The sequence below is a fragment of the Arachis hypogaea genome, chromosome 17, assembly GCF_003086295.3.
Source record: "Arachis hypogaea cultivar Tifrunner chromosome 17, arahy.Tifrunner.gnm2.J5K5, whole genome shotgun sequence".
NCBI lineage: Eukaryota > Viridiplantae > Streptophyta > Magnoliopsida > Fabales > Fabaceae > Arachis > Arachis hypogaea.
This window is the reverse complement of record NC_092052.1, coordinates 92344843-92363389: the sequence shown is the minus strand read 5'-3', so window position 1 is coordinate 92363389 and position 18547 is coordinate 92344843. Positions and strand designations below refer to the sequence as shown.

At 39.2% G+C, this 18547-nt stretch overlaps 1 non-coding gene across 1 annotated transcript; it reads right to left on the bottom strand.

Moving 5' to 3' along the window:
• Positions 1-6527: 6527 nt before the first annotated feature.
• On the bottom strand, positions 6528-6634 carry LOC112767777 (small nucleolar RNA R71). Its single transcript, XR_003185217.1, has one exon. It is a non-coding gene; the product is annotated as a small nucleolar RNA R71 (small nucleolar RNA).
• Between the last annotated feature and the right edge of the window lie 11913 nt (positions 6635-18547).

Below are 18547 nucleotides of genomic sequence, written 5' to 3'. Positions count from 1 at the left end.
ACTTACAGAGGTTCCATTTCTATAGGCCGAAGTTCACCTATAGAAAGTTGTTGTGTTGTGTTTATCTTATTTCTGTAAGCCGAAGTTCACTTACAGAGGTGTTATTTCTGTAGGCCAAAGTTCACCTACAGAAAGTTAATATGTTGTGTTTAGACTATTCCTGTAAGCCGAAGTTCACTTACAGGAATGCTATTTCTGTAGGCCGAAGTTCACCTACAGAAAATAAGCCATATCTAGGACTAGTTCCTAGGTAATGTCGGGATGCAGGGTGTAAACCGACACGTGAGCTCATGGCCTGCATAGGACAGACATGCATCATACTTGGTTGCGCATTTCCTCTGTTATGGTTGTTGTTTGAATGTATGTTTTCTTTGTTTGTATTCTATTCACTGTGTCTGTGTTTTGTTTTCTTGTATTCTTTTGTTTGTGTTTTGCTTTCTGTTTTCTCTATTTTCTCTATTTATCTGTATCTTCTATTCACTACTTCTCAGTATTCTGCTATATATCTGCTAAGCGACACAAATTAATGAACTTAACTAATAACCCTAGCCCTACTAAGAACTCCCCAGTTCTTACCCCTTCTCTCTCCCTTCCCCCTTCAGATGGAAGCATGAGCACCCTTCCGTAGTTTACTAATGACAGTTCTGCAAAGAGGATTCCACTCTAGGTAGTCTTCTGAGTCTAGAGTGAACTCCGTTACCTGTTTATATGTATATATATTGTGAGGCCAGCCAACGTCTGCACCCTGCTTATCTACAAACTTTAGCCTAAGTCCTCCGTACGATGTTGCCGTTATGTGGCCACTCGATGAAGTACCTGAGAGACGCTCTTTGATAACATATGATCGTGCAGAGGAGTAGTAGACGACCTTCCACCTTTTGATGACGTTCCACCTGACTTGAGTTTTGAAGACCTAGAACGTACTTTCCCTCGCTTTAGTAGTTTAGAGGGACTAGGTGAGTATAGAGTCTAGGCTAGCCTGGGTGCCAGCTTAGGGACTTCTTGAACAGGTCAGGACCTGGGATGTTGTATGTATATATATGTATATAGTTATTATCTAGTTATATCTAGGGGTGTCCTAACTAAAGATCTTTACTCTAATAAAGGCTGGATAACCGAATGATATCAACTGCTTGTGATATATTTATGTACGGTTGTTTATAACTATTTTATCTGTTATCAGTTGTGAATTGCTTATGAATGATTTCGTCTATTAATCCAAATGTTTTCAAAAAAAAAAAGTACCTCGTAAAATAACTACGCTTTTAACAACGAATCTATCTCATATAATAAATAATAGATAATAAATATGTAGACAAGTTGGTAGCGCTCAGTTTCTAGTATGATCATGACGTACCAGAAATTGGGTCGTTAGACTTTGATTGAAAACATGCTTCTTTGGCCTTAAGTTCCCTATGTTTAATCCTCTCTTATTACCATTAGATGCCTTGATATGTGTGTTAAGTGATTTCAAAGATTACAGGGCAGGAATGGCTCAGTGGATAGAAAGGAAGCATGCAAAAGTGGAAGGAATACAAGAAGTTGGAGAAATTGCTAGGCTGTCCAGCCTGACCTCTTCACACTCAAACGGCTATAACTTTAGCTACAGAGGTCCAAACGACGCGGTTTCAGTTGCGTTGGAAAGCTAACGTCCGGGGCTTCGATTTGATAGATAATATGCCATAGTTTCCCTGATGCTATGCTACGCAAATGCGCACTCTACACGGACGCATCGCAGTGACGAAAATCAGCGTGGCAGATTTCTTCTCCAGCGATTTCTGGGCTGTTTTCGACCCAGTTTTCGGCCCAGAAAACACAGATTAGAGGCTATAAAGTGGGATAATCCATTCATTTATAATAACAAGCTCATAATTCATAATTTTTAGTTTTAGATGTAGTTTTTAGAGAGAGAGGCTCTCTCCTCTCTCTTAGGATTTAGTTTTAGGATTTAGGATTATTTCTTCTTCATCACAGGTTCAATGTTCCTCTTATTTATTTTCTACTTTTATTATATACTTTTAATTATTATTTATCTTTTCAATTTGGCTTATGCTACATTCATGTTATGATTTTCTTAATTAATATTATTTGTGGTATTTCAGATTTAAGATTGCTTTGCTTTATTTATATTGATGCTTTTAATTTAATTTAGATATTTTCCCCCTTTTGGCTTGGGTTAAGTAATTGGTAACACTTGAGCTGTCAAATAAAGCAGTGGTTGAAATTAGGAGTTGCTCCAATAACTCTAGTCTTTCCATAGGAATTGACTAGGACTTGAGGATTAAGCTAATTAATCCACTTGATTTACCTTCATAGTTAGAGGTTAACAAAGTGGGATTAAAACCAAATTTTCATCACAATTGATAAGGATAATACTTACAATTCTGATACCTTGCCAAGAGTTTATTTTATTATTACTATTTTATTTTTCTTATCATTTAACATACTGCTTCCTTACTTTCGAAACCCCCAATTTACAAGACTCATAACCAATAATAAGAACATACTTCCCTGCAATTCCTTGAGAAGACAACCCGAGGCTTAAATACTTCGGTTATCAATTTTAAAGGGGTTTGTTACTTTTGACAACCAAAACTTTTGTAAGAAAGGTTGATTGCTTGGTTTAGTAACTATATTTGCAACGAGAGTTTACTATAACTTCTAAACCATCAATCTTCTGTTCTTTAGTGCTTAGTAAAAATAAAAAGAAAATACTTAATCTAGATTATCACCCTACTTAATCATTGCCAATCTAAATCAATCCTTGGCAACGGAGCCAAAAACTTGATGAGGGAAAAAACGATTCCACACAAACTCACCAGCAAGGGTACCGGTTCGCATCAAGTAGTAATAACTCACAAGAGTGAGGTCGATCCCACAGGGATTGATGGATTGAGTAATTTTAGTTAGGTGATGAATTTAGTTAAGCGAATGTTTGAAGATTTGAGTGAAACTTGGTTAATAGAAGCTAAATTGCAACTAAATAAAAGTGCAGAAGGTAAATTCACTGAATCTAAAGGTGCTGAAGAAGTAAATTACAGAAAACTAAAGAGCAATAAAGTAAAAGAACTGAAACTTAAATTGCAAGAAAAGTAAATAACTAAAACTTAAAGTGCAAGAAACTTAAATTGTTGAATCTAAATTGCTGGAAAATGTAAATTGCATTAAGAGTAAAGGGATTTGGGTACTGGGATTCAGAATTGAACTAGAAAATGCAAGCTAAAGTAAATCAGAGAGCTATGAGATGAAGAGATTCAGCTCAGTAGCCAAACAGAAACAGAAAAGTGATGCCAGGGCATTTTGGCCAGTTTTACTGACCTTTTCTTTACTATTTTTAGGGTAGTTTCATGCATTTCCTTAGAAAATAAGCTGGTTTTGGGTAGATATTCACTTACATCTTGATTCAAGCATGAATTGTGCAATTTACATGATTTCATGAGGATTTTGCATGAATTTAAGGACAAATTGGATGTTGCATTTCCCATGACTTGGACTAGAACTTTAATGCACTTTATTGCTTGATTTCAGGACAAGGGAAGCAAAGAAGAACCACATTAGTGGCTACGTTAGTTACACTAACGTTAACACTAACGTGGAATAGGAGTAACTTGCAAAGTTAATGAGAAAAGTGATTGCCAATAACGCTCTCGAAGCCATCATTGCGCACGTTAAGAGTCACGTTAACTAAGTTAACGTGAACTCTAACGTGGAAGAAAGGAAATGGAGCCAACGTTAGTGACACTTAGCATTATCACTAACGTTGGACCAAGCTCATAAGTGGCCACGTTAGTCACCACGTTAACTTAGTTAACGTGGCCTCTAACGTTAAGAAGAAAGGGGGGAAGCCAACGTTAGTGACATTCAACATTATCACTAACGTTGGCCAAGTCACACTAGGCCATGTTAACTCCCACGTTAACCTAGTTAACGTGGAAGCTAACGTGAGGAAGGGAGGTGAAGCCAACTTTAGTGACACCCAACATTGTCACTAACGTTGGAAGGAGCCCACACATGCCACCATGAGCCACGTTAACTCTCACGTTAACTTAGTTAACATAGAAGCTAACGTGGATAAGGGAATGTTGAACCAACGTTAGTGACACTCAACTTTGTCACTACCGTTGGAGATGGCTAGCATAGGCCACGTTAGAAGCCACGTTAACCTAGTTAACGTGGACTCTAACGTGGGAGCTAAGGGGCACATTGGAACGTTAGTGACAATGTTAAGTGTCACTAACGTTCTCGAAGGTTGGCAAGCCTACGTTAAAAGAGCCACGTTAACTAAGTTAACGTGGACTCTAACGTTGGGAAGGGGGAGGCTTCTCAACGTTATTGGGAAAGTTGAGTCCCAATATTGTGCGCGAAGGACAAAGAGGCAACATTAGTGGCAACGTTTGTGCCACTAACGTTGAGGTTAACGTGGCTCTTACTTGGGTAAGGAACGTTAGTGAAAAAGTTGAATGCCACTAACGTTCTCGAACCCATATTTTCACTGAACGTTAACACCACTAACGTCCTGAGCTAAAGTCTCTGCCCAGTTTACAATTTCTCTCTGCAAGTAAAGCCAAGCCCAATGAAGAAGATAACTGCTTCAAACTCAAGATCCAAAGGCCCAGACCCAAGACTTGAAGAACCAATTAGAAGAGTAGAAGAATAGTATATATAGGAGTAACTTTGAATTATTTAGGGAGTCGGAAAATATAGGGAGCCTCTTGGCATAGAATTACTCTCTGTATTTACTTTCTCTGCACTTCTAGTATCATCATGTATTCTCCATCTTTGTTTTCATTTTCCAGAGCTATGAACAACTAAACCCCTTTCATTGGGTTAGGGAGCTCTGTTGTAATTTGATGGATCAATACTAGTTTTCATTATTCTTCTTCCATCTTTTCTCTTGATTTTACTTGAATGCTTTCGATCTTCATCCAATTGGGTAGTTATCTTGGAAAAGAAGCTATTCATACTTAGATCTCTTCTGAACCTTGAAAGAGGAATGAAGAGATCAAGCTAGAAATGCTTTCTCATGCTGGACCAAATTGGGTTTGGATGGTTATGTGACTATAATCCTCTCAATACTTGATTTGGGAAATGCATGTGGTATAATCAGTGACCATACTTCATCTCTTCTCATGAGCAATTGAACAAGCAATTGGCTATTGATCAAGATTTGAGAGATTGAATTACAAGAAATTGTAATTCAATCACTTAAGATTGCCAAGGAGATCAATGAGGGCATTAATTGAGGAAGAGATGAAAATGAAATTGTTTCGGAGAATGCAACATCTGCTAAGCCCAATGAACTCCCCATTTCTGATCTTACCCATTCTCTTTATTTTCTGTCATTTACTTTCATGAGCAATTCCCCCATTCCCATTTATAATTCTGCAATTTACTTCAGTCATTTACTTTCAGTTCTTTAATTCTAGCATTTACTTTTTCTGTCATTTACCTTCCTGCCATTTTATTTTCTGCAATTCTAGACTCAATTCCTGGATTCGCTCAACTAGAACATTCCTCTAATTAAAGTTGCTTGATCAATCAATCCTTGTGGGATTCGATCTCACTCTATTGTGAGTTTTTGCTTGACGACAAATTCGGTACACTTGACGAAGGAAATTTGTTATGAGACAAGTTTTCCGTGCATCAAGTTTATGGCGCCGTTGCCGGAGATTGATTGTGCATTAACAATGATTAGATTGGAGGATAACTAGATTGAGCATTTTATTTTTGTTTGATTTAATTTTCTGTTTGAGTCATCTATTTCCTGTTTTAGTTAATTTCTTTTCTTCCCCTTACTTTTTCTTTGTTATTTACTATTCATCTCACTAACCCACTAACTGTTTGATATATTGCATCACTCATACTAACAGTAATTCTGACAGATATACTTTCTGCACCTATTCTCTTTGCTTGTACTTGTTGGTTGTATGACAGGGAGAAGAAGCGGGGCTTCAACTTCCTTTGATTCTGAACCTGAGAGAACCTTCCTTAGACTAAGAAAGGAGGCAAGAGAAAAACGTGTAGTTGGTGCTGAAGAAGAGGAGGAACACTTTGAGGAATACTTTGAACCAAACATGGAAGAAAACATGGAAAACCATCGTGAGGAAGAGGCTCACAACCATGGCGGAAGAGGTCGAGCAAATCATGCTGGGGAGGATAGAAGAGTTTTAGGCTCCTACATCAATCCAAACCCAGGAAACTGTGGAAGTAGCATTCAAAAGCCAACCATCCATGCCAACAATTTTGAACTAAAACCACAGCTCATCACCCTTGTTCAGAACAACTGTTCGTTCAGAGGAAGTGTCCAAGAGGACCCCAATCAACATCTAACCACCTTCCTGAGAATATGTGACACAGTGAAGTCTAATGGTGTTCATCCTGACGCCTATAGACTACTCTTATTTCCATTCTCACTCAAGGATAAGGCAGCCAAGTGGCTGGAGTCTTTCCCAAGGGAGAGCTTGACAACTTGGGAAGATGTGGTGAACAAATTCTTAGCAAGATTTTACCCTCTTCAACGAATCAATAGACTGAGAGCTGAGGTCCAAACTTTCAGGCAACAAGATGGTGAGACTCTATATGAAGCATGGGAGAGGTTTAAAGACCTCACAAGGAGGTGCCCACCAGATATGTTCAATGAATGGGTGCAGCTGCACATTTTCTATGAAGGGCTCTCTTATGAGTCAAAGAAGGCCGTGGACCATTCATCCGGAGGATCTTTGAACAAGAAGAAGACCATTGAGGAGGCCATAGATGTCATTGAAACTGTAGCAGAGAATGACTACTTCTATGCTTCCGAAAAAGGGAACACAAGAGGAGTAATGGAGCTAAACAATGTAGATGCTCTGCTGGCCCAAAACAAGCTCATTACCCGGCAGCTGGCTGACCTCACCAAGAAGATGGAGAGGAACCAAGTAGCAGCAATCTCCACTTCATCAACAACCTAAGAAGGAGTGAATGAAGAAGCAGAGGGTAGTCAGGAGCAAGCCAACTACATTGTTCACCTAGGCAAAACCATGATCCATACTCCAAGACCTACAACCCTGGATGGAGGAATCACCCAAACTTTGGTGGGAAATCAACAAGACTAAAGCCTTGATCAAAGACGCCCAAATCCAAACAATGCAGCCCACCAACACTTCACATCTAGACCATATCAACACCCCCATAACAACACCTCTCCACATTCATATCAAGGCCAGCATAACCCTCCTCAGCCTGACCTATCATCATTTGATGAAAGAATCTCAAGGATTGAGAATCTACTTGAAGGCATAAGCAAGGAGATTGAAGACAACAAGGTGTTCAAAGAGGAAGTGTGAGCAAGTTTCAAGAACCAGGGAGACACAACCAAGAGGTTGGAATCTCAAGTGGGGTATCTCTCTGAACAAATTCCCAAACCCACAGATGGATTCCCAAGTGACACGGAGAAGAATTCGAGAGGTGAAACAAAGAAAGTAAGATGGGAAGATTGCAAGATGGTCACTATAAGTGATAAGGAGATTGAGGACAAGCCAAGCAAGCAATCAGAACAACCTGAAGATACCTCAGTAGAGGAGGGAGAAAAAGATTACCAAGAACCAGAAATCTCAAAACAGGAGCTGCTGAGACTCTATGCACCTTTTCCCCAACTGCTCAATGGTGCTATGGAGAAGAGAATATACTAAAGATTTCTTGACTTGTTTGCATCTTTGCATGTGAACATACCGTTCATCAAGACTATCCAACAAATGCCTGCATACATCAAGTATATGATGGAGCTGCTTCCCAGGAAAAGCTCACTCAAGGGAGGTCAAACTATAGTGATGAATAAGGAGTGCAGTGCCCTCATTCAACCGCAGTTACCTACGAAAAGAAAAGATCCAGGGAGTTTTCATGTCCCCTGTGCCATAGGGGAAACAATGTTTGATAGAGCACTCTGCGATTTGGGAGCAAGCATCAACTTAATGCCCTTATCCCTGGTGAAGAGGCTGCAGATCAATGAGATATTGCCCACAGATGTAGTCATCAAGCTGGCTGACAAAACTCAAAAACAAGCAAGAGGGGTGGTGGAAAACGTGTTGTTAAAGGTGGGGAAATACTTTCTTCCCACTGACTTTGTCATCTTGGACATGGAAGAGAGTCACACTCACCCAATCATATTGGGGAGACCATTCCTAGCTACATCCAGAGCACTCATAGAGGTGGAGCGAAGGGAGCTAATATTAAGGATCCATGATGAACGACTCAGCTTTAGTGTCTTCAAACTCTCACAAGAATCAGACCAAGAGAACAAAGAACCACGCAAAGATCATAATGAGATGCTGACAGAGGAAGCAAGCACTGAAGCACAACTGATAAACCCCAATTTTGTGGTTTATCTTGTGCTTATTTTGGGGGATTTTATCACCTTTTCTCACATTTATTCAATAAAAATAGCATGGTTTTGTAATTCTCCCTTGAATTGTGCTTAAATGTGAAAACATGCTTTTTAGGCCCTAAAATTGGTAATTTTAATTCACTTTAATTCCATTCGATGTCTTGATGTATTTTCTAAGTGATTTCAGGATCATAGGGCAAGTATTGGATGGAAGAAGTGAGGAGAAAAGCATGCAAAGTGGGAGAACTCATGAAGAAATGAAGGAACCGTAAAGCTGTCAAGCCCGACCTCTTCGCACTCAATTGACCATAACTTAAGCTACAGAGGTCCAAATGAGGCGGTTCTAGTTGCGTTGGAAAGCTAACATCCGGGGCTTCGAAATGATATAAAATTTGCCATATGTTACTTTGCGCTGAGGGGCGCGCACGCGCACTTTGCGCGTGCGCGCCGATGCTGCCGTAGCCCATTAAAGTGAATTCGCCCCCAGCGAATTCTGAAGCACTTTGGGCCCAACCCAACTCATTTCTGATGCTATTTCAGCCAAGAATTGAAGGAGAGTCAACACACTTAGTCATAGTTTAGTTTGCATCATGTTTTAGGATAGAAATCTAGAGAGAGAAGCTCTCTCTTCTCTCTAGAATTTAGGGTAGTTTAGGTTTAGTTCTCTCAAATTCATCTTTCAATTCTTGTTTTGACTAGTTTTCTCTTTTAATTTCTTGTTGTTACACCTTTGTTCTTCTAGTTCTTGTTGTTAATTTCCTTCTTTTGCCATTTTTATGTTTATGAACCATTGTTGAATTTTGATTTCTTTGAATGCAATCTTATGTTTCTATGTTTCTTTTATGTTGATCTTGCTTGACATTATTGATTTCTTGCTTATGTTAGTTGTGGGTTTCCTTTAATTCTTGCAATTTATGATGTTTACTTTTCTTGCACTCTAGGTGTTTGGTAAAATGCTTCCTCTAGTTTTGAGTAGTGTTCTTGACTCTTGGCCTAGGCTAAGGGAATTGAGTGACCTTGAGTCATTGGGTCTCATTGAATTGGTGATTTGAGAACCCTTGGTGATCAATTTGATACTCATTGATGCCAACCCACTACTAATCTAATTAGTAGGTAGGTTGGGACTTATGGGTTGATGTGATCAAAGCCATTTGACGTACTTCAAGCCTAGGAGTAGATATTACCTACTTAAGGCTTTTGGAAGTAGACTTAATGAGCTTGGCCTCTCATAATTATCAATATTTGGTATGTAGACAAGGATGGTGATCTCAATTACCTAAGTCTTAGCCAAGAGTGCTTACTATTTCTTTTATTAGTTCTTGTTGTTTTACTTTCTTGTCATTTATGTTTTCTTGTCAAACATCAAATCAACCCCCCTTTGCATTTTCATAGCCAATAATTAAACACTTCATTGCAACTCTTCGTGAGATGACCCGGAGTCCGAAATACTCCGGTTATTTCTTATTGGGGTTTGTACTTGTGACAAAAACCTAAAATTTAATTTGATGTGAGAGTTGTTTGTTGGTTGGGCTATACTTGCAACGAAATTCTTATTTCTACAAGAGAAATTCTAGACCGACAACAATTCTCTCTATCAACAACCAGTCCATCTAGGAAAGCCCTTGGTTGATGAACAAGGAAATAAGCAGTTGTCACAACTCAAGGAAAAGCTGGAGGAACCTAAACCACCAGAGACATGTGAAGACAACAACAAAATTCCCTTAGAAGAAGAAGTCACCAAGAGCAAGGCAACATCAAAAGGGACAAAGAAGAAGGTACCAAGGGGGTAGAGGAACAAGAAGATCCCTACGGAAGACTTCTCTCCAGGAGATAAAGTGATCTCAGCTTACTTCCCAGATATCCCCCTAATCTCCCCACTGTACCATCTCAGTCACCTAAGGTTTTCACTATCAACAGAGTTCTCTCCTTGGAACATGTAGAGATCATTGATACAACCAATGGATATAAGTCCAAGGCAAGAGGGAGACTTGAAGCATTATCAACCTCCTGATGAAGAAAAATGTCAAGCTAGTGACGCTAAAGAAGCGCTTCATGGGAGGCAACCCATGTTTTATTAGCTTTTACTAGTGAATAAGTCAATATTCATGAATTCTAACCCAAACTTGACAAAAACTTGGTGAAGTCCTTATATTGCAGTATATAGTGAAGAACAAGTTTGGTGTTCAAAGGGCCAAGAAAGCATGAATGCAACTGAGAGCATGCTAGTCTTGGAGCTTTGACAGAACTTTTCATCACAGCGCTCCAACTAAGTTTGGTGTCACCCCATAGTGCCACCACCAATGTGCATATAAGGATACACAGTTAGTTAGTTAGTTGGAGTTCATGAATAAACAAAATCTTTTCTTCTCTTTATTATTCTAGTCGTAAAAATTTAAATTGATTTTTTTTTATATTTCTTACTTTTCTTATTTGATCTTTATAAGGAAAGAAGAGGAACATTGAAGAGATTGATTGGACAATTTAATGAGAAAGGTTCGGCCACTTCATGAAGAGGGGTACTACACACGTGCCTCAAGGGGGAATGCATTGGGAATGGTTGCCATGCAACATTGGAGGAAGAACAAACTAGGAAACCGAACCAACTCCATCATAAAGTTGGTAATCCTCGTGCTTACTCCATACAAAATCCCATCCGTTCATCATACACCAACCCCATCAATCCACACCTTTAATATCTTCATCACTTCTCTATATAAGTGGATCCAATCCGCACCATCTCCACATTCAAAATTCATATCCCTTGCACTTCACTTTCCAGCAACTAGTTCTTCAACTTTCCACTCTCTAAATCCCACATTTCTTCCCTTCACTACACTCTTTTCGCATTAACTTCATTCATGGCATCATCAAGTCCAAGAGGCAGAAGAGGAAGAAACCAATGGAGAACATTTCTTTCGACGAGAAGAGATTCAAGACTGCCTTCCATGAACGAGAATTTGAGCGGATAAAGCTCAAAAGATACTGCCCGAGTTAACCTTCCAAATCAATGAAGACGACTGCCCACAGATTCGGGAGAAGATTGAAGAAAGAGGGTGGCAAATGCTCACCAATCCAGAGGGAAAGATCAATACAAACCTCATCAAAGAGTTTTACGCAAATGTAGTCAGAGAAGACAAAACCAGGGCCCCAACCTTCAAAAGCTATGTAAGAGGAAATGAGGTGGACTTCAGCCCAAATGCTATAATAAGAACTCTTCACCTGAAATCACCACATTTTGATGAGCCCATCTATCATGCAAGGATAAGTAAAAGCCAAGACAATGATGAGCTCACTGACATCTGTGTTATAGCAGCTGACTGGGAGAGGTATGGAGATGGGAGACCCCGGTTCATCAAGAGGGGAGACCTTAGCCCAGAAGCCAAGCGGTGGTTTGAACTCGTGAGGAGGTCTATTCTCCCAGCTGTAAATAATTCAGAGGTAAATATTAATCGAGAAACTATGGTACATTGCCTAGTACAAGGTGGAGAAATCAATGTGCATGAACTTATAGCTGAGGGAATTCAAGATTCAGCTGAGAAGCTTGAATCAGGTGCCAGGCTTTGGTACCCCAGCACCATTCTCCGATTGTGCACAAAGGCCAAAGTGGTCTTTGAGGATAGCAATCCAGACTGGGTGAACCTGGAGGCTAATGACAACCCAGCGTATGGCCTATACTACACCTGCTCAGCAACAAAGAAGGCCACAAATAGGGAAACTAAAAGCAAGAGAAGGAGCTCACCAAGAGGAGTCTCATCAGGAAGAATATCAACAAGGAGAACATCCTTACCCAGCCGACTTGAATATGAATCACCTTCTAAGAGCTATTGAAGATCTGGGGATGAGACATATGGAAGGACAAGAGCAAATACTAAACCGGATGAGCCAACAAGAAAAGTGGCAGAAACAACAAATGGAGCAGCAACAGGAACAATACTCCCAGCTTACTCAAACCATCAACCAAGTTACTGAGAGGCAAGAACGTCAAGATAAGCAATTGCAGGAACTCAATCAGTGACAAATAGCCCAGATGAAAGCATTCAATGAGTTCACTGTACTTAATGAAGGACGGCAACTACATAGGAGGAGTTCAACGTCAACACTCAAGCCAAGTTGAACTACATATCCAGTAATATGCATCATCTACACTATGCCATCCCTACATATGATGAGGTCCAAAAAGATTTTGTAGAACAAGAAGAGAGGAAGGTGAAACAGCAAAAGGAAACACTTAAGAAGAAGATGGAAGATGGTGGTTTTTGGAAGAGCTGCTTGGAAAAGCAAGGAAGTGGGAGCACAAGTAATCAAGAAAAACACCAGGAGGACAAGCAAGAAGGAGAGTATGGACATCCACAAGAGTAAAAGGTGGTGAGTTCCTTCTTTGGTCCATCTTTTTCTATGCTTTAAATAAGGAAGATCTTGTATGAAATAGAACATGCTTCCATGTTAGTTGAACTTTTTAAATTCTGTCTTTAAAGTTTTCTTTCTGAATAGGTCTATGTTTGCTAGTCTCTATGTCACTGCATCCTTACTTTGCTTACTTGTATGTTTGTCCCTTTAAATCAAATGAAAGAGAATGTGTGTTTTTAAAGACCAGAGAGGAGTTCATACTATGGAGTAAGTTCATGAGTTTGTGGTATAGTCATAAGTTAGCTAAGTTGGTTCAACCATGAGGTGGGAAGACAACTATCTGTCAGGAATGCTATGCTTGAAACACACCCCATGAGACTAGCTAAATAGAATATCCTAATAAGAAAAAGGGAAAGAACAATCAAAGTTGAGGAATAAAGAAAAAGAACAAGCAATAAGGCTAGGCACCAATGGTTTTAATCTTGCGGCATGTGTCTGTGGTGCTCCTGTGTGAGGATCTACTTGGATGAATAAGCTCTTAGGGGTGCCTTATCACTTGGTAACTTGGGTTAACTAACTCGGATTATCAGCTGAAAATCCACTATCAAGAGTAACCCTCACTACAGAGCATTTAGTAACCCAAAGAGGTGCTGGACACCAAGGTCTCAAGAAAAGAAAATAAATAAACTGTGTGCCCGTGGTGTGTATGTATGGGGGAGAGACTTGAGCAAGTAAGTCCTTAGGGGTGCTTCAACACCTAGCACCTTAACCAACTGGTTCGGGAGTGTTGGCTGAAAGCTTATTTTTAAAGAGTTACCCCCTTACAGAACACTTAGCTTAAGAACACAAATAAGCCCTGAAATAACAACAAAAGGATCAATAAATAAAAGTTTCATGGGATGCAATCACAGTGAGTATTCTAGGACATGATAAGGTCTGAAAGCCAGGAATGAACCTAAGTTGCTATGCATGAAACCACCATAAAACCAGGGACATAACTTCCACAAGAATGACTCACTTCTCTTGGCATTCCATTCATCATTCTCTTGTTCCAGTTACTTGCTTAGGGACAAGCAAGCTTTAAGTTTGGTGTTGTGATGCCAGGCATTTTGGCCAGTTTCACTGACCTTTTCTTTACTGTTTTTAGGGTAGTTTCATGCATTTCCTTAGGAAATAAGCTAGTTTTGGGTAGAATTCACTTACATCTTGATTCAAGCATGCATTGTGCAATTTACATGATTTCATGAGATTTTGCATGAATTTAAGGACAAATTGATGTTGCATTTCCCATGACTTGGACTAGAACTTTGATGCACTTTATTGCTTGATTTCAGGACAAGGAAGCAAGAAGAACCACATTAGTGGCTACGTTAGTTACACTAACGTTAACACTAACGTGGAATGGGAGTAACTTGCAAAGTTAATGAGAAAAGTGATTGCCAATAACGCTCTCAAAGCCATCATTGCCCACGTTAAAGTCCGTTAACTAATTAACGTGAACTCTAACATGGAGAAAGGAATGGAGCCAACGTTAGTGACACTTAACATTATCACTAACGTTGGACCAAGCTCATAAGTGGCCACGTTAGTCACCACGTTAACTTAGTTAACGTGGCCTCTAACATAAGAATAAAGGGAGGAAGCAACGTTAGTGACATTCAACATTACACTAACGTTGGCCAAGTCACACTAGGCCATGTTAACTCCCACGTTAACCTAGTTAACGTGAAGCTAACGTGAGAAAGGAGGTGACGCCAACGTTAGTGACACCCAACATTGTCACTAACGTTGGAAGGAACCCACACATGCCACCATGAGCCACGTTAACTCCCACGTTAACTTAGTTAACGTGGAAGCTAACGTGATAAGGGAATGTTGAACCAACGTTAGTGCACTCAACTTTGTTACTAACGTTGGAGATGGCTAGCATAGTCACGTTAGAAGCCACGTTAACCTAGTTAACGTGGACTCTAACGTGGGGAGCTAAGGGGCACATTGGAACGTTAGTGACAATGTAAGTGTCACTAACGTTCTCGAAGGTTGGCAAGCCACGTTAAAAGAGCCACGTTAACTAAGTTAATGTGGACTCTAACGTTAGAAGGGGGAGGCTTCTCACATTATTGGGAAAGTGAGTCCCAATAACGTGCACGAAGACAAAGAGCAACGTTAGTGCAACGTTTGTGCTACTAACGTTGAGGTTAACGTGGCTCTTGCTTGGGTAAGGAACGTTAGTGAAAAAGTTGAATGCCACTAACGTTCTCGAACCCATATTTTACTGAACGTTAACACCACTAACGTCCTAAGATAAAGTCCTACCCACTTCACAATTCTCTCTGCAAGTAAGCCAAGCCCAATGAGAAGATAACTGGCTTCAAACTCAAATCCAAAGGCCCAGACCAAGACTTGAAGAACCCTGAAGAGTAGAAGAATAGTATATATAGGAGTAACTTTGAATACTCTCTGTATTTTACTTTCTCTCACTTCTAGTATCATCATGTATTCTCCATCTTGTTTTCATTTTCCAGAGCTATGAACAACTAACCCCTTTCATTGGGTTAGGAGCTCTGTTGTAATTTGATGGATCAATACTAGTTTTCATTATTCTTCTTCTATTTTTCTCTTGATTTTACTTGAAGCTTTCGATCTTCATCCAATTGGGTGTTATCTTGGAAAAGAGTATTCATACTTGGATCTCTTCTGAACCTTGAAAAGGAATAAGAGATCAAGCTAAAATGCTTTCTCATGCTGACCAAATTGGGTTTGGATTGGACTCTTTATTGTTTGGATATTTATAATCTACTCTTATTCTTGCTTTGGAAGGAATATTGTCAGGTTGTTACAGAATTGTAATTCAATCACTTAAGATTGCCAAGGAGATCAATGAGTGCATTGATTGAGGAAGAGATAAAAATAAAATTGATCCGGAGAATGCAATATTCCTAAGCCCAATGAACTCCCCATTTCTGATCTTACCCATTCTCTTTATTTTCTGTCATTTACTTTCATGAGCAATTCCCCCATTCCCATTTACAATTCTGCAATTTACTTCAGTCATTTACTTTCAGTTCTTTAATTCTAGCATTTACTTTTTCTGTCATTTACCTTCCCGCCATTTTATTTTCTGCAATTCTAAACTCAATTCCTGGATTCACTCAACTAGAACATTCCTCTAATTAAAGTTGCTTGATCAATCAATCCTTGTGGGATTCGACCTCACTCTATTGTGAGTTTTTACTTGACGACAAATTCGGTACACTTCCGAAGGAAATTTGTTATGAGACAAGTTTTCGTGCATCAAAAAGTGCTTGAAGAAACAAACAGCAAGAAAACTTAGCTCAATTGTGAATTCTAAAAGAGAGGTTTAAGATCGAAGAAGAGCAATGAAACTAGAAAGCAGATGTAGATCTCAATTTCTCCCTTGACCAAGCAGAAAAGAAATTGCAGAAGAAATGTAAATAAAACAACAAAGGAAACTCATATCCAATTCTCTAATTCTCAGAACTATATAAAAAAAGCAAAGATGATTCTCAGATCAAGAAATTCAATGGAGTTGTTCAATCTCAATTCAAAAACCCAAAATAGACAGTAGAAGTTACAGAAGAAAAGAAAATGAAATCAGAAAGCTAAACTCAGATCCAATCCCCAAATCCAAAATTCCCAAAGTCAAAGCAAAATGAAAAGTTAAAGTGAAAACTAAAAATGAGCTAGAGGTCCTTTTACAAATCAAATTAATTACTATTTATCACTTTCTATTTTGGTCTTCAAAGGTTGGAGTGGGCCTTTTAATTTTTGGATTTGAAGAAAGGTGGATCCGGTTGGCTTTGGTTCAAGTGGCATGGGTCATGGTGTATGTGGTTATCTCCCAGGGGAGCGTTCAGTTGGGTTTTGTGAACGCTACGTTCATTCTTGTGGCTCCCCTTGTGCCAATTGCTCTCTTACCTATAGCGTTCAATAAGTGAATGCTACGTTCACTCCTTCAACGCTAGCCCTTGTTGAGTCTTCCTTCCCAAGAGAGATGCGAAAACGTTGCCAAAAGGGAGCGCTATGCTCAAGTTTTTGAGCGCTACCCTTCCTTGTCTTGATGCGTGCTCAGCTCCCTTGGTGCTCCCTATTCGAGTGCTACGTTGCATCCTTTGAGCGCTCCTAGTTGTTTTGATGCTGTGTGCCTTGCTTCCCTTGATTGAGAGGCACGAAAAAGTTCACAAAAGTGAACGTAGCATTCACATCTTGGAATGCTACCTTGGATTGCTTCGTGCGTGCCCCATGGTCACGAAAAAGTTGGAAAAGGGGAGCGTGGCGTTCAAACTTTCAAACGTTGTGCCTTGGCATGTCTTGGTGCGCCTTCCTCTTGGTGCGCTACGTTCAAAATCTTGAACGCTACCTTTGCTTCCTTGGTTGAGCGCAACGCTTTAATGTCATGGGCCACGCTTTCAAAAGCGTGGCCTAAGGTCAAAGCGTGCTCTAACTTCAAAGTATTCCCCAAAATTCTTCTTTCCTCTGTTTGGGCTTAATTTGTGCTTTCTACTTCTTTTCCTTTATCTTTTCACCTATCATCAACCAAATAAATACACCAAAGCCTCACCAAAATCACAAGATCTTTGCATCATTCATAATAAACAATTAATTCTAGTATAACCTTATGATTTTGTGTAAAATAAATGATGTTTGATTGATTCAAGATAATCATGAAAATCGACTCTAATTACTTACTTATTGTGCAAGAAAGTGCATAAAACCTAATGAAACTAATGAAAATGCTTGTAAAACTAGCATAAGATGACTTGTCATCAATCACCACGCGTGCGTGTACATTGCGCGTACGCATCCTTGAGCTCATCCAATTCTTTGGCTTTCTCCTTCACTCTTTGATCCATTCCAAGCCCTTTTCAACCTGAAGTCACTTAACGAACAAATCAAGGCATCTAGTGGAATCAAAGGTGATCAAAATTAGCTAATTTAAGGTCTAAAGAGCATGTTTTTCACACTTAAGTACAAATTAAGGGAGAATCACAAAACCATGCTATTTCATTGAATAAATGTGAGAAAAGGTTGATAAATACTCTAAATTCAACACATGATAAACCCTAAAAACGGGGTTTGTCACCTCCCACACTTAAACCATAGCATGTCCTCATGCTATCCAAGAATGAAGTAAGGGTATGGCATTTATTCAATGCACTAAACTATATGCATCCTATCTAAATACAACTACCTATTATGAATGTAAATGCCTGGTCAAAACAAATCAATTTCAAAGAGAACATATGTAAGCAAAATTGCTAAAACAATGGGAATCAATCAAACCAAACCAACAATTGTATTGAATTACCAAAAATGATTTACAAACTTGCATGAATAAGAATGGTTATGGTGAAAACATGTAATTGAGCAATCAAACCTCACCGGATATGTATCCGCTCTAGTCACTCAAGTGTTTAGGGGTTGATTCACTCAATTCCCCTATCATGCTTTCCAAGATTTGGTCTCATCTAACAATCAACAATTATTCAATGCATTCATACAATTATCATGAGGTCTTTCTCAAAGGTTGTAATGGGGTTAGGGTTAAGGTAGGGTCATATATGGTTAAGTGGACTAGAGTTTGAATCTTTGATTAGCCTAGACCTTTCCACCTAACCTATATAATAGCCTATACAATTATGTTCTAACCTAACTACCCATTCTTCACTTTTTTCCACATACTCATGCATTTTATTTTTCATTTCACAACACTTACGCATTGATTCTTATTGAATCTTCACTTTGGGGCATTTTGTCCCCCCCCTTTTTAATTTTTTATTTCTTTTCTTCTTTTCTTTCTTTCTTTTTCTATATTTTTTT